This window comes from Paroedura picta, chromosome 10 (genome assembly GCF_049243985.1).
Source record: "Paroedura picta isolate Pp20150507F chromosome 10, Ppicta_v3.0, whole genome shotgun sequence".
NCBI classification, from domain to species: domain Eukaryota; kingdom Metazoa; phylum Chordata; class Lepidosauria; order Squamata; family Gekkonidae; genus Paroedura; species Paroedura picta.
In genome coordinates, this window is record NC_135378.1 from 41409128 (window position 1) to 41424971 (window position 15844).

The window sequence follows — 15844 nt, forward strand, 5'->3', positions numbered from 1 at the left end:
ACAATATCCCCATAAATCCCTCTTTATTTCAGAGGCGCCTGCTATGTAGTTTTGTCCTATTAACATTCCCAAAGGAGGCAATTAGCATGGTTAAGACATTGCATGACAAGTCAATAAAATTCAGCAAAAGCACAAATAATTGTAAATGGCTTTTAAGTTTTTCACCACTTAGCAGCCTGTGCTTATTTATCCTGGTGTTTGTTTAAACTTTATCATGCAATTAGTCAAGAAGTATGTGGGAATCAGATTTGTAAAAATCACAGACAAAAATCATACCAGCTCATTAAAGCTCCAGACAGTGATCAGCTTGCTCTTATTTTTAAAGGTCATCAGTGGCTGACTTTTGAAATTCTGGTGCTCCATTTACATTCCTGGAACTCTAAAGGAGGAAAGTATTTTAAGTATTTTTTTTAAGAACATTAAATTTCTGACATATTTCTTTATGGCAAAAGTGAAATGTTTCTGACATACTTCTTGCTTTGCAGGTGAATATATCGCTTAATAAGAACACATACAACTGATTGGCAAAAATTTGGCCACAGCCTTTAATCAATAATTGAGCATGGCTAGCATGGGAGAGGGTCTGCCCACTGGTGGTCATCCGACCGCCAGTTAGCTCGCTCGCATCCTGCCCCTCAACGGGTCCTCCTGGCTATACAGCCTATATAAACCCGGACATAAATGCAGGATGGGAAAAATGGGAGGAGGCCTGTGGAGTAACCCTACTGGGCGTCCGCCTCTGTTGGGTCATCCGGCCCCCCGGAAATGTGAGCCTTCAATCAGGCCCACATGCACACGGTCCCTTATGGGGACCCCCAACACTAGGGGAGGCCAGCGCGCAAGCTTGGCCGCCCCGCAATTGACCCTCCCCTTGCTCAAATTCCGCAGACTGTGACAATTAATACATTAACATAAATAACTTCAAACTCCAAAAACAGGGAGGGAGGGTGGGTTACGCGCTGCCGGGGCCGTCTGAGCGGGAAGAGGCTGAGCAGAGACCAACGGCTCCTTAAAAGGCGCCCGCTCAGCCCCCGCTCCTCCGCAACTGCGCCTGCGCGCAGTCCCCCCGATGCATGCTGGGGCTTGTAGTTCCCGCCCCCGGCCTATTCTTCTGGCCGCTCTTCTTCCCCGCGGCAGCAATGGCCCCTTCGCTGATTCTCCGGGGCTTCTTGCTTTGCAGGTGAATATATCACTTAATAAGAACACATACAACTGATTGGCAAAAATTTGGCCACAGCCTTTAATCAATAATTGAGCATGGCTAGCATGGGAGAGGGTCTGCCCACTGGTGGTCATCCGACCGCCAGTTAGCTCGCTCGCATCCTGCCCCTCAACGGGTCCTCCTGGCTATACAGCCTATATAAACCCGGACATAAATGCAGGATGGGAAAAATGGGAGGAGGCCTGTGGAGTAACCCTACTGGGCGTCCGCCTCTGTTGGGTCATCCGGCCCCCCGGAAATGTGAGCCTTCAATCAGGCCCACATGCACACGGTCCCTTATGGGGACCCCCAACACTAGGGGAGGCCAGCGCGCAAGCTTGGCCGCCCCGCAATTGACCCTCCCCTTGCTCAAATTCCGCCACTAAGCCTGAGAGGCACAATGCCTTAAGGGCTTCCGCCATAGCTCATCCTTGTAGCCAATCCAAAACACCATGACGAATTCCATGGAGCCAAATGTCCATGCCCCACTCGGACAGGTGCACCCCATCACACTTGTAAAGAGCAGCCTGCCGATGTGATATGTCATGGTGTTGCACAACGAAGCCAATCGAACTCTTAATGAATTGAACAATTGCTTTGTCTACACGCCGTCTTGCAAGATCAACCTTATCTGGGTGGACAGCTGCTCGCCAAGTGCGACGTTCCAACAAGGACGACCAACAAATTGTCATCCATGGACAACGCGACCGGACGTCTTCCAGATCCCGAAGGATCATCTGTTTCAGGATACGGCCAGATGTTTCAGGTAAGTCGTTTTCTCCGAGCTGTATCACAAGCAGGTCCGGCATCCCTTCACGCCGCATGGCCTTCCAAAGCGTGTCCACGAAGGAACTCCATCGCATTCCTCCTCGGCCTTTCCACACGAATCGAGCCCAACTTCCGAGACCCAAGCAGTCATCCCAGCCTGATGCAGAGGCGTACTGCGCGGCCCAATATACGATGCTGTGCCCGATTATCCATATAACTGGCTTAGGAGGATGCAAATCTGTAAGATAAAATTCAGAGAAGGAGATCCCTCCTAATATACCGCTTATAAGCAGCCGACTTCCACCGCCCCATAGCTTTGATGTCGGCACCGGGAACCCCCACCATTTCAGCTTGGGTAGCAGCCCCAATACGGAATGAGTGAACTCCATATTGTTCCGCCGGGAGCCCTAATCTACCTAGGGCCAGACGCAAGATGGCAGTCAACTGGTAGCGGGAGAGACACGTGCCATCAACATGTAAGAACAAAGGTCCTTGCACAGGTGGGCGAACCGCTAGGTATTCCTTTACGGATACGACAGGGCATGGCCCCTCAGCCGTAGCAGGCAAATATATCGCAGCCCCTTTTCCCAATTGGTCTGTTTTTGAACGCCGCAGACAAATATAAAGGGCTTGATCCGTGACCGTAACATCTTGTAAAGTCAAAGCTCTGTTCCCCGGCTCTGCTTTGGACGCAGATACCACTTCACTGCACCGGAATGCTCCGAAAAATGTTACAGTGAAAGCCGCTGAAAAGAGCAATGACTCAAACTCGCTCTCACAAATAGACGGAAGTTCTTTTAATAAGTCTCTTAATACTTGAAGAGAAATTGGTCTTCTGCAATCCACCCTAGGGGGGGCCGAACGTTTCCAACCTGCAATGGCCCGGCGGGCAGCAAATGATGAAGCTGGGTCCCACCAGTTCTGAGCTTTACAGAAAAATGACAATGCTGCCAATTGAACCTGTAAAGATTTTGGAGCCGCTCCCAGCGACTGTAAGTGAACCAAATAACGAAGTACATATTCCTCCAGCGGTAGGAGGGGGTGGAAGCAACCCCAAGACACAGAAAATTGTATGTATCCCTGCACCGCCCTGGAATATGCTTGTCGAGTAGCAGGTGCCAATGATGCAGTCACCGCTTGCCGGAGGGTTCGCTGCCAAGTGTCCACAGTTCCTCCGGAAACGGATCCGGCGCCAGGTTCGCTGATGGAGCCAGAGCACGAAACCTATGTTCCTGGAACCGAGACAAAGCATCTGCTACCTCGTTGCTCACCCCCGGGACGTGCTTAGCCGCAAAGGTTATGTTATGCTTAAGGCAGGTACACACCAATGCTCGCACTAAGCGCATAACTCTATCCGAGCGGCTGGACTGTCTGTTAATGATGCGGACAACCGCTTGGTTGTCACACCAAAAAAGGACTCTACAATCCTTAAACAGATCACTCCATAACACAACCGCTACCACTATAGGGAACATTTCTAAAAATGTTAAGTCCCGTGCAATACCAGTGTCAATCCAATTTGTTGGCCATCGCCTGGCACACCACCTGTTGTTGTAATAAACCCCGAATCCAAGACTACCTGCAGCATCCGAATGCACTTGCAGGGAGTTCTCGGGGGAAATGGGTGTCTGCCATATTGACACACCATTGAACTGATCCAAGAATTCGACCCAGACCTTCAAATCGTCTTTTATAGCTTGGGTCAAACGAATGTGATGATGGGGTAAACTAATTCCAGACATGGACCTAGCCATACGTGCACAGAAGGCCCTGCCAGGTGAAATCGCCTTGCAAGCAAAATTGAGATGACCCAATAAGGTCTGCATCTCTTTAAGTGTACATTTTTTCTTGCAAAGCGCCTCCCCCAGCAACTCCCTCAGTCTGCATAGCTTGTCTGGTGGAAGACGAGATAAGCCCGCCTCTGAATCCAAAAGAATACCCAGATACGTCAACCTAACGATTGGCCCCTCCGTTTTTTCCTCTGCTAAAGGAACACCCAGTTCCTTTGCTAGGTCCTTGAAAATCCGTAAGCGTTCCGCACATGCCGGAGAATCAGCAGGGCCCACCAGCAAAAAATCATCAAGGTAGTGCGTGATGTGGGGAGAACCTATTCTATCCTTAGTCACCCATTCAAGAAAGGTACTAAATGTTTCAAAGGCCGCGCATGATATGGAGCAACCCATAGGCATGGCCTTATCCACATACCAGCTACCCTCCACACAACAACCAAGAAGACAGAAATCATCAGGATGCACTGGTAGTAACCGAAATGCAGATTGAATATCACATTTCGCTAACAGTGCTCCTTTTCCACATGCCCTAACAATGGAAATTGCATGGTCCAAAGATGCATACCTAACCGTACACAAGTTTGGATCAATTGCATTGTTCACTGATGACCCTTTGGGGTATGAGAGGTGTTGAATCAGCCGGTATTGCCCTGGCGCCTTTTTCGGCACCACCCCTAAAGGAGACACCCTCAAGTCCGGCAGTGGTGGCTCAGTGAACGGACCCGCCATACGCCCAGCCGCACATTCCTTACCTATCTTAGCAGCAAGGACACCCGGCAATTGGACTGCAGACTTCAGATTCCTACAGGTCGTGGCCACCCTCTGACCAGTAAAAGGAATCCTAAAACCTTCAGAGAATCCTCTGGCCAGATAGTCCGCTGCTTCTCTATTCGGATATAGCGTCAGGAGTGCGAGTAACGCTGGAAGCCGAATGGGGGTTGCCGCCAAGGACCGTAACTCCGGAGGAACTTCAATTGGTGGTATCATCAGGCTTTGATCCCGACCCTCCCCCTTTTTTGGCAGAGGGCCGGCCCCCTCGAAAGGGGTTCTTGCTACCTGTAGACCTGTCACAATCTTTCTTTGTGTGTGACCCGCCGCATGCCTCACAGCAATGATCAAAACGACACCTGCGGCGTTGACAATTGCCCCGATTGTATTCCCAACAAGTGCCCCTGAATTCACGTCTGCCCGCCGGCCTGCGTCTATCTGACTCAGCTCTGCGGACATACGGTCCCACCTTAACAATCCAGGCATCGTGATCTTTAAGATCCCACCGTGCCTGGATGTTGCCCGATGCTCGCTCCCTGGCTAGCAGGTCGTATGCTATGGCTGCATCATCACCTGATAGTGACTTTGCCTCCAAAACATGCGCTAAATGGCTAACCAGGTGCCAACCCCTCTCTGGGTAGGCCCCAACAATCAGGCGCGTGAACTCTGTATATCCCCTCATCCAATTGGTAAAGGATCTATCAATCTGTGCGGAACCCTTCTTTTTCTTTTTCGGGCCCGTTCTCGGGGAATCACCCTCTGGAGGTACCATGTCAAACACGTCAACATAATAACCGTCCAGAGCTCGCTCCCGTATCTTCCTAGTTAAATGGGTGCCTGGGGGGTGTTCGCCTGTGGGGTAACCCAATGGGGGTTTCGGTGATGGACCCGTCCCCAGCTTTTCAGCATAGTAGGTGTCAGAAGAATCACGCCTGCTCATCAACCAAATAGGGACACCCGGAACCAACGAACCCTGAAGCCAGTAGGAACCATCCCTCTGGCCCTCAGAAGTTTCATCTTCTGAAGAAGAAGACTCACCCGAAGTACTGGACGTATGTCGAGCCTTAGAGCGTTTCTTCCCCTTCTTCTTTTTGTTCTGATGCGCATCTGCATCATTTCGCTCTGAACCTGCAGCTTGCGCATCCCCAGGACCAGCCAAGGTACCCGCAGCCAAGGTGCCCGCAAGACTCACACCAGTCTGGCCCTGCTGAGAGGGAATGGTGCTTATAGCAACTGTGTTAACCTGATCCACCTGACTCTGCAGGGATGTAATGTTGCCTGCAGCAACTGTATTAACCATACCCTGCTGAGGAGTAGCATTACTCTGGCTCTGCTGAAAAGTAGTAGTGCCTATAGCAACTACATTAGCCAGACCCTGCTGAGGGATAACATTACTCGTGGTTAACACAGTAGCCCGATCCTGGTGACCAGGAGTAGAGCCATTGCTGTTTGCACTAACCTGAGCCTGCTGCACCATGGCAGAGCTGCCTGTGTTACTAGCAGCCTGCGCCCGCTGTTGAGTCGCAGCTGGAACCCCAACTGAAGTGCACCTTGCTGGATTCTGACTTGGAGGAATGTGTTGTACCCCAAGAATTGGAGTGTGCCACTGTTGGCCCGCTCCCAAACTCGTATATCCCCTTGACATAGCCATGCCCTGGGGTCGCCAGTTATCCCCTGGCATGGCCACTTGACCAAAAGAACCTGAATGTCCTTGGGGTAAAGGATAAGCATTCCCTGTAGTAGGCTGTATTTGCAACCCTGGGATATTGCCCCAAGACTGAAAATCAGATAAACGCTGAGAACTGTATCCAGCCTGTACCCCTTGTTGGTTAGCTGAATTCGCAGAAGCCATAGGTAACCAATATGAGCTACTGCCTTGACTATGTCCACCAGGTGTCAGGCCCACCGATTGAGGAGGCATCAGGCCCACTGATTGATGGGGCAATGGGGCCCCAACTGCACTGGAAGCACACCCAGGTCCGGTGTTACCTCCTCCTTGGGCTACCAACCCCCAATGTGACAGATCCCTCCTGGCCAGATGGCCTGAAGACATAACAGTCTGAGATGGAGACAAATTGGCTGGGGCCTGAGGGTCATGCCACCAAGCCAGCCCTATACCATCCTGACCCTGTGCCCTTACCACTCCAGGTCCCTGAAGGAACCTGGGGTCGTATCCAGGCATAGGCCGCCTTACAGGTGTGCCCAAAGTTGGACCTGTGCTACCCACTCTTGAGGGCCCCGCCCCTGAAGCAGGTAAGCCACAACCCCCATCCCTAAACAGGTGAGGATCCAACCCTTGTAAGAGGGGCAAACCATTCCCACCTCCAGATCCACCCAAGGGTGGATGCATCTCGCTTCCCAATACGGGCTGACCGACATGCGGCTGAGGAGAAAACTCATTCCCCCCCATCTGCCTGTCTTCGCCCTGTGGGACTGCACTGGCAGCAGCCATTCCGGCTTGCCGCCGAGAAGTGCCACGCGTCCCGTAGGCCGCGCTGAGGCCTGGCGCCACCGAAGGGGCCGCCTCCGCTCCCCCCTCAAGCCTCTGGGCACGAGGCCCTGCCGCCCGTCTGGCTGGATTTCCCCCACCGCGGGATCGTGCCGCCGGCTGTTTTCCCTTCCCCCCGGGCTTTCCCCCCCGGGAATCCTTCGGGCCCATTCCCTCAAAGCACAAGGCCCCGTTAAGGTAAAAGAGGTTTTTTTTTTTTTTTTTTAGCCGCGGCTGAATCCCGCGCTCTTCCGGATCGTCAAGGGAGGAAGGGGCTCAAACGCTCCTCTTCCGTGGCCTTGAGATCGCCGCCGAACGTCCCCAACGTCGCGAGGAGAGCAGGCCTCTCCAATCACCCCAGCTGCCTCGCGACGCGCTGCCGGGGCCGTCTGAGCGGGAAGAGGCTGAGCAGAGACCAACGGCTCCTTAAAAGGCGCCCGCTCAGCCCCCGCTCCTCCGCAACTGCGCCTGCGCGCAGTCCCCCCGATGCATGCTGGGGCTTGTAGTTCCCGCCCCCGGCCTATTCTTCTGGCCACTCTTCTTCCCCGCGGCAGCAATGGCCCCTTCGCTGATTCTCCGGGGCTTCTTTGAGCAGACTGCAGAAAGTGAAATAAGTTTCATGAAATCCTTTGGTAAAATTTTTCTCTCTGTGAAATGCCCTCCTGTTTGAGTTTTTCCTGATGCCTACTCTCATCTATTGTAGGTGCTAGATTGAAACATTGAGAGGATGTAGAGGAGAGTGACAAGATGACCAGGACCTGGGGACCAAGTCCTATGACGAAAGGCTGAAGGAATTGGGAATATTCAGCCTGGAGGAGTCTGAAAGGGGACTGATTGCTCCCTTTAAGTATTCGAACAGTTGTCACTTGGAGGAGGGCAGAGAGTGGTTCCTCTTGACAGCAGAGACCGACTGTAATGTCTTTAAACTAGGTGTAGAATGACATCAGCCAGATATCAAGGAAAATATTTCCACCATCAAAGTAGTTCATCAGTGGAATCAGCTGTCTGAGATGGTGGTGAGCTGCCCCTCAGTGGCAGTCTTTAAGCAGCAGCTGGCAGATAATTATCATGGATGCTTTAGGCTGATCTCTGTGATTCTAAATGTTGCAAATAATAGCTCCATGTTAAAGGTTCAAGTTGGTTTTCAGGACTGGTTAGTAACTAGATTTGCTTAAGGGCTGTTCTGAGAATGGGGATGGACTAAAGCCTCATGCAAGGTGGCAGCTACTGTGCATTGCCGCCATCCCGTTGTGCCAGGCCAGGATGCCCCGCCGGAGTGGCAGGGGTGGGGTGAGGTATGGACAGCTCAGGGAGGGGGTGGGGGGCCGAGGCCCCCTCCAAAAGCCCAGGTGGGGGCAGGGGGTCGCCCCTGCCAGCTACAGGGCTCCGTGGAGCCTGCAGGGGCGTGCGGGGTGTCCCTACAGGGACACTGTAGGGTTGGGGCTGGGAGGGCTGACAAGCCTGGTGCTGGCAATTACGCACAGTGCCAGGCTGCCGCAGCCCCGGCTTACCCAGGAAGCTGCGGAAAATCCCGCAGTCACTTACCGCAGGCCTTCCGTAGCCCTGGGCCGGGAGGCGCCTGTGCTTGTGGCGGCAGCAAGTGTTATCAGTGATTTTAACGCTATAAAAAAAATCATGCCTCTAGCCATTCCTCACCTCCTGGCTCACTTGGTTTCCTCTGCTGCCTTCTTGTGCTTTAACATTCCACATGCGTATTTGAACTGGCGGAAGAGAGGAATGCACTATATATGTGACTATTCTCCGCTTGTCAATCAAGCCAGGCAGCCAATCACCTTTCTCCATGTTTTAAAAGTTTAAAAAAAAAATAAAACTTCTCCATTGTCATGCCTATGCATCTAATGATAGATGCATAGTGCTTATTTTACTGCCACCCCTTTTGGAATTATGAGCCTTGAAATGTTAAATAAGTAATCTTGTTCCCGGTTTTTTGTTTGGGGGGGGGGTTAAAGAGGCATGCTTTGTGTGTTTACTGGTGGGGTATTTTTTGTTGTTGTTGCTCTGCCTGGACAATTTAATGCATATTCATTGCTCCAGGCAGTTTGCCTTAAAAAAAAGAAAAGAAAGAAAGCCCCATCCCTGGGAGAAGGGAGAGGGAGACAGGTAGAAGGGTAGGCACAGGAGGTAAAGATAGTGCTGCTTCACCTCCACACATTTCCTTAGCATATAGTTCTTAGTTGCACTCCTCTTGCTCAGGCTACATAGTCAGGGGAATCCACTTTTGGAGGATGTAGCTGCCGGTTTGCTGCTGGGATGCTGGATGCTGATGACATCATTTAAAATGCCAAAAATATGGCCTCAGCAAAAGGTAAGCCTTTCAATATATTTTCTAGGTGCGGAGTGGCCCTCAAAGCCACCTGGGGGAGTTTACTTTCTCAAAACTGGAACACTTCCTAATTTACATTACCAATGGATATTATTCTGATGGGGAAAAAATACCTTGAAAATCTTACATGTTCACAGATAACTGGTGCCATGTATCTGCCCCCATCATATCTAGCTTTTAGCACTTGCATGAAAAGTAGCAGCATACCAGGAACTGAATCCCCAGAGTGGTAGCCAGAAGACATAGCTGGCTGGCCTTGGGCTAGGAACCAGTCTGTGTGCAGTTATAAGCTGCCTCCTGCCCAAAAGTTGTCTGAGTCAACTTAAAATTTCAGCTACAAAGAAGCACTTGACCTGTACTAGTTAATATCATCAAACATCAACAAGTCTTTTATTAGCAGATCATGCATGTACAAGATAGTCTGCAGTAAACAAAGGCAAATGTTTTGCCAGTTTTATTTTTTGAAAATTGGAGCCAATTATTTGGAACTGCTGGAGAGAAAATTCATTTAAAATCTGTGTATTATGTGAGAGAGTATGAGCAGGTCCTTCAAGCTATTGTCAGAAGGCATTTATGTATTCTCATGAGAATTCATTATTATCAAAAAATAGAACTGAACATTTGACGGTCGCGGGGCTGTTCAGCACTTATATTTTACTGCTAAAAGAAGACAACAGAAATGGAGAGAAAGGAACTATATATCAGAATGCCAAATTAAATGATGGAGGAAAGTCAACATAATGCTTTTTAGCTCACAGAAATGGCAATTGAGGGGTGACACGATAGAGCTTTACAAAATTATGTATGGAATAAAGTACAGGAAAAACGTAGTTTCCTCCCTTTTTCACAATACAAGAACTTGTGGACACTCAATGAAATTAATAAGCAGTAGGCTTAGAACAAGGAAATAAAATGAAGGAATTTTTCACCAAAAGGATAAGTAACAGGTGGAATTCACTGGTGCAGGAAGTTGTGGTGGCTCTGAGCATTGATGGCATCAAGAGTGAACTGAACAAACATATGGAGCAGAGGTTCATGAGTGGCTATTAGCCACAATGTACACTATATCTGGGGCAGTGATACTCTGCATTGTTGGTGGTTGGAGACAACAGTTCCTCCTGATGGCACCTAGGTTTTAGCCACTTTGTGAAACAGAGAGTTGGACTGGATGGGCCACTGGCACGATCGAACATGGCTTCTCTTCTGTTCTTCTGTTTTTAAATTAAAACAACAAAAAACAAATGCTCTTCAGTAAGATTCAAAACATGGGTGCTGAAAGGTCTCACCCCCTCTTTCTGGTTAGACTGAGGAATTTAGCTTGTGAGAGGATCGCCACCTGTGTATACTATGGTCCGTCCACATGCAGCCATCTGGGTGACCTTGGGCTTGCCACAGCACTGATAAAGCTGTTCTGACTAAGCAGTAATATCAGGGCTCTCAGCCTCACCTACCTTACAGGGTGTCTGTTGTGGGCAGAGGAAAGGCAATTGGAAGCTGATTTAGGGCTCCTTCTGGTAGACCAGCTCTTTCTCTCCTCTTCCTCCTCTTCTTCCTTGGGTCTATTTAATATCTCTGTTTGCCTACCTGCAAGGCAGGGCAGAGTAAGTCAGGTCAAAGAAGCTTTTCCTGAAGTCTCCGGAAAAATCTTGTCTAGGGGTTGTCAATCTCAAAAACTCTATTAGATGTCACTTTTCTATTTGTGGGAGGGGTAGTTTAACCATGAGCCTCTTGTGGCGCAGAGTGGTAAGGCAGCCATCTGAAAGCTTTGCCCATGAGGCTGGGAGTTCAATCCCAGCAGCCAGCTCAAGGTTGACTCAGCCTTCCATCCTTCCGAGGTCGGTAAAATGAGTACCCAGCTTGCTGGGGGGTAAACAGTAATGACTGGGGAAGGCACTGGCAAACCACCCCGTATTGAGTCTGCCATGAAAATGCTAGAGGGCATCACCCCAAGGGTCAGACATGACTCGGTGCTTGCACAGGGGATACCTTTACCTTTACCTTTAGTTTAACCATCCCAGAACATTTGGCCAGGCCTGCCATTTGCATTTCTAAAGCCTTGGTGGGTGCAGCTAGAAAGCAATTGACTTGACTCTTTCCCTCCTGCCTCTTCTCTGCTAAGAGAGAGAAAAAACTTCTAAAAACTAAAGATGAAGATTGTTCTCAGTCCAACTCTCTCCACCCAAATGCATTTCCCTACACATATGTATTCAAATATGGAATAGAGTTAACATGCTTATATGCATCTTCAGGATACAATAGCTATTTGAAAATGTTTCAAATAAACATTTTAGATCTAGGAAAGATTACAGAACTGATACTTGCTTTGGTATTTTAGAAAACTATGACTATAATCTGGATTTTTGTTCTCCAAATCTTAAAAATAGCTGCTGTTGAACAACCTGATATGATTCCATAAAGGAAAGATACTCAAGGAATGTTTATGGCTGGCTGAATACACTCCTGCCAAGTTTAATGCTTGGGCTCTTTGTGTGGGCCATTTCTAGTTCTTAGTAAGCAAATGGTATTCTCTATGTGAAATAGTATGTTTTTCTGCATCCCCCTTCCCCTAAATTTAGAGTGTAGCCATGTTGCCTCAAGTAAAAAGAAAAGCCAAGACGGGTATCAACTGAAGCGAATTGTACTTTGCAGGAATCTTGACTTCAGAGAAAAATAATTATCTCAAAGAATATTAAACTGTGGCATCCTTTGCTGACTGTAATCCTATTTTAGATTGTGAGCCAAGCACAAGAACAACATTCCTGGCAGCTTTAGCTGGCTTGGTTTGTTATTTGTATTTTAGCTTTCATGTAGTGCAAACAAGCCATTAACAGAATATTGTAATGTCTCCTTTGGGACATAGAGTACAATATCCTGGTTTTTCTGTGTACTGGAACCAAGGATCCCAGTCCTTAAGGAGTTGCATAAAGGTCTACTTTTTGACTGATGCCCTGCTATTGATCTGACAATAGCAGGGCATCAGGACAATTTCCAGGACAATTACTTAGGACTAAACTACATGTGACATTTTTGATGGATTTAATCTCTTTTCCCCAAATTTTGACTCAGGAAAGGTGCACTCCTATGCTATCTTTCTGAGCCCTATTGGGTTCTGGCAGATTTCACAATGTCTTTCCCTAAAGCAACTGTGAGATTCTGGTTAAGGCAAGTTGGGTTCAGAAAACCTGGACAAAAATTGTAATGTATAGTTTAGTCTTCAGTTTTGGTAGTGCATTTGTACTTGATCCTAAGCATCCACAGTGTAGTCTCACAGGGACTACTGCTACACGGGAACTTTGCTGCCCCGGCTTCTGTGTGGGAGCACAGATCTGAGGTGGATGAGGTACACAGGGACAAGTGTTCCCCCATGACCCATTATGCACGGGGGGAACAATGCACATTCAGGGTGGAATGGTGGCGACTAAAATCACCGATAATGCACGGAGCCAGCTGCAACTGGCCGCAGTTTCGGTGCATGCCGCTGAAAAAGCCGTGTCAGCGAAACGCGGAAGAAAGCACAGCTTCCGGGTGACCGGGGTGCATAATCGGTTACTCTGTGTTTTGCCACCATCGCACCCCCTCCCGTGCATAACCGGTGTGCTTCGCATCTTCCCCCTCCACGTTTTCCATGTGACCCAAAATCGCCGTGCATAATGGGCCCATGTGGGAGCAGGAAGAGGCTGGGCAACCTGCCCCAGCTCTAACTCCAGCCTGCAGCCCAGTGTGGAGCCTCTTTTGTGGAATAGGTCAGGAAAATCTTTTTTCAAGCCTGTGGGAGAAATTTCAGCTGCTATTTTTTCTCCTTCAGTGAATAAGATTTCTGCCAATGCAGAGTCTATTGCCTTTCAGGATGTTTTCAACTCTGGTGGTGGGATCTAGCTGGCCTTGACTAAGCCTAGCAGAGTGCTTCTAAGGTTTCCTTACTCACTCTTGCAACCTACCCTCTAAGGCTCAGGGTAATTTTGATTCTACTGACAGTTATTCATTAAGCCAAAGTTGCCACACTCTTGATGGTGCTGCCCAAGCCAGCCATGTCAATATCCAGATGAGATATGTAGAATACTGTAGAATACTGTATACTCATAATACTCATAGTACACATGAGCTTTTCCTAAGATTTGATTCTGATATTCAAGAGAGTAGATTGCATATGGGACATTGCCATCTTAGAGTGGGAAACTCGCTATTAAGGGAGAAAGTTAAGGAAATAATCTCCCTCATGAGTGAGTTGTTCATATAAATGGGTTTTCATATGTAGGGAAGTTCTGATATAAGGACAAGGTAGTACTGGGTAATTTTTTCGTGTGTTAATCAATCTTAGGAATGAAATTCAGAGTTCTCCCAACCTCATCTACATCACAGGATGTCTGTTGTGGGGAGGGGAAAGTGATTGTAAGCTACTTTGAGACTCCTTTGAGTTGTGAAAAGCAGCGTATAAAAAACAGCACTTCATAACAACAACAACAACAACAACAACAACAACAACAACAGGTTTATATACCATTAAATTCTTTGGTCCAGTTTTGGTTCCTTCAATGTTTGAGGAGCCTTGTTTCATCTCTTCCTTTGTTTTCCATCTCCAAATTCCTGCTCAGTTGTTCTGCAGAATTCTAGATGGTGACTGACTGATCATTCAAAGATTCTGTTCAAAGATGGTGAATAGTGAATCTGTAAGTCCCTTTTTCAAAGACACCTTTAAATTTTTGCAATATTGGAACAGTATTCAAATAAAGCAGCAAGATAGCAGTTAAGCTAGTTGGCAGTAATTTACCCAGAAGACAAATAATCTGGAACTGTCTTCAAAGTGCTTTCTTTTACAGGGAACATTTTCAAACTTTGGAATGTAGCCTCTTAATTCATTCTTAATTCATTTCCAAATTTAGAAAAATTGGCCAATGTCAAGAAAAGGACTCTGTCTTTCTGATCTATCACCTGGAGGGCTTTTACATCCTTAATATCAGTCCTATAGAGTTTCCCTGGACTCTCTCTGGTTCTTAGAAAGTGGTCACACTTAGCTTGTGCCACCATTTTCACCCTTCTTGTATGAACCATACTCCCATTACCATCTGAGATAACTGAAGGTTTTTCATACACATGTGTATCTTAGAAATATCATGCTTTTTCTTCCGATACAATGTTCTCTTCTGCATAAAACTATTTTATTCTTTGAAGCAGTTTGGTGTTTGGCTGTTCTTTGCAAATTTAAACTCTGCCAACAATATCAAGTAGGTATGGATGGCATTTCCCACTTAAGTGGTACAGAAAGTTTACTGAGAAGTATTTATGCAGTAATATATATTGTCTTTGGTTTCTGACTAGATGTTAATTAACAAAAATTGATTGCTGCTCAGTGCTAATGAACTTTTAAATTGCTTAGATATTCTGTTTCCAGTCAGTCTGATTAAAATGCTTCATCTCGGAACACAGTATTTTAGCATTGCAAACTACTGCTTCCATCTCAGTTCTTTGTTATACAGAATATGTAGAGTTAATTAACTTCCACCCCTTCCTAGGATCAGTGTTACAAGGGAAACATAAGAGCTGTACACCCCACAGTTTCATTGCATACTGCCTGCTTACTTCTAACTCAACATTTATACTTAAAGACTAGAAACAATATATTGCCTCGATTCAAACATCATGTGAAACTATGGTTTGATTAACCTAACAACTGTTAGTGTGACCATTTGAATGTGGGAGCCACTCCACTAACTATGGTAAATTAAATTATGTCAACCTAAGATGAAATGACATTGGTTTATTAACTACTTACAATTTTCAGTATACATATAGTAACCTAGTATTATCTTTGCAGTCATCTTGTATCAGGAACCAAAGTAGCTTATTCATGAGCAATGTTGGTCAATGAAGGCACCAAGGGACAGACTGGGAGGCAAAATGGAAGGAAGAAGAGTAGTCATCAGCAGCTGACATAGCTTATCCACTGAGGTATGGCACCACCATGATGCTACTCCATGAGGTATGTCCATGGATTACAAAAATTGCTTGTAACAGAATATTATTTATGACACATTTGACCTCAATTATGAAACATATTCAACAATTTTGTTTCTTGTTACCTTAGCAGTTGCTTTGGTACACTGATAAAAAGTATTTTTCCTTCAGCTTTCCTTAGGAGAAGATTTAATTAAATACTTTTCTGATATAAATTAAAGATAAAGGGCTTGAAAAGACATTATACATTTATCTGGAAACGAGAAAAAAAAAGACATATCCATAAGAATCAGTTCCTGATGGGATTTTAATGATTTTATCAGTGCTATCATATGGATTTAGTCCTCAATATTATATGAAAGATAACAGCCTTTTTATTGTGAAACAGGATTCCTAATTCCCTTCCACAAGCAGAAAAACTAACTGGATCCAACTCATAAGGTTTTATCCTACTTTTCTGCTCAGATATTAGGGCTGTGTTCCTCCTGAAGTTAAGGACTGGGCTAAGCACAAGTGTAGTTATTATACTATAA

At 47.0% G+C, this 15844-nt stretch overlaps 1 long non-coding RNA gene across 1 annotated transcript; it reads right to left on the reverse strand.

Moving 5' to 3' along the window:
- Positions 1–272: 272 nt before the first annotated feature.
- Positions 273–15244, reverse strand: LOC143819675 (uncharacterized). Its single transcript, XR_013225038.1, has 4 exons — positions 15130–15244; positions 13858–13998; positions 10811–10943; positions 273–379 (listed from the first exon to the last, which is right to left on the reverse strand). It is a non-coding gene; the product is annotated as an uncharacterized LOC143819675 (long non-coding RNA).
- Positions 15245–15844: the final 600 nt, after the last annotated feature.